The sequence below is a fragment of the Dermacentor silvarum genome, chromosome 3 (assembly GCF_013339745.2).
Source record: "Dermacentor silvarum isolate Dsil-2018 chromosome 3, BIME_Dsil_1.4, whole genome shotgun sequence".
NCBI lineage: Eukaryota > Metazoa > Arthropoda > Arachnida > Ixodida > Ixodidae > Dermacentor > Dermacentor silvarum.
The window spans coordinates 43,482,850-43,483,640 of NC_051156.1; positions in this window are offsets into that span (position 1 = coordinate 43,482,850).

A 791-nucleotide genomic window follows, 5' to 3' on the forward strand; every position below is an offset into this window, starting at 1 on the left:
GCTAACAAGCTGTCTGTGCAAACTGTTTGAAAAAATGATCAACAGGCGCTTAATCTGTTTCCTTGAAAATAACAAATTACTAGACCCCGTCCAATGTGGTTTCAGGGAAGGTATGTCCACAACAGACCACCTTGTTCGCATTGCGTGTTATATTAGAGACGTTTTTATCCATAAGCAGTTCTGTCTTTCAGTGTTCCTCGACCTAGAAAAAGCTTACGACACGACATGGCGCTACGGCATCCTCCGAGATCTCTCTGGAATGGGTGTCCGTGGCAACATGTTAAACAAAATCGAAAGTTAACTGTCTAATCGCACATTCCGCGTAAGAGTGATAACGCTTTTTCTAAGTCATTCACCCAAGAGACCGGTGTGCCATAAGGGGGCGTGCTTAGTTGCACACTATTTATTGTAAAAATGAGTTCCCTGCACACAGTCATCCCACGCACTACGTTTTATTCTGTTGATGTCGACGATGTGCAGATAGCCCTCAAGTCATGCAATATTGCCATCTGCGAACAAGTGCAGCTGGAAATAAACAGTTTGTCCAAATGGGCAGATGGGAACGATTTTAAAGTAAACGCCCAGAAGAGCACTTGCGTACTCTTTACAAACAAGAGAGGCATAACGCCTGTCCCCAATATACAAATCAAAGGAGATGCGCTCTCTGTGAGCAGCGAGCATAAGTTTGTAGGCATTATTTTAGATTCCAAGCTTACATTTATTCCTGATATTAAGTATCTGAGGGCAAAATGCCTGAAGACAATGAACCTTTTAAAGCTTCTGTCGCGTAC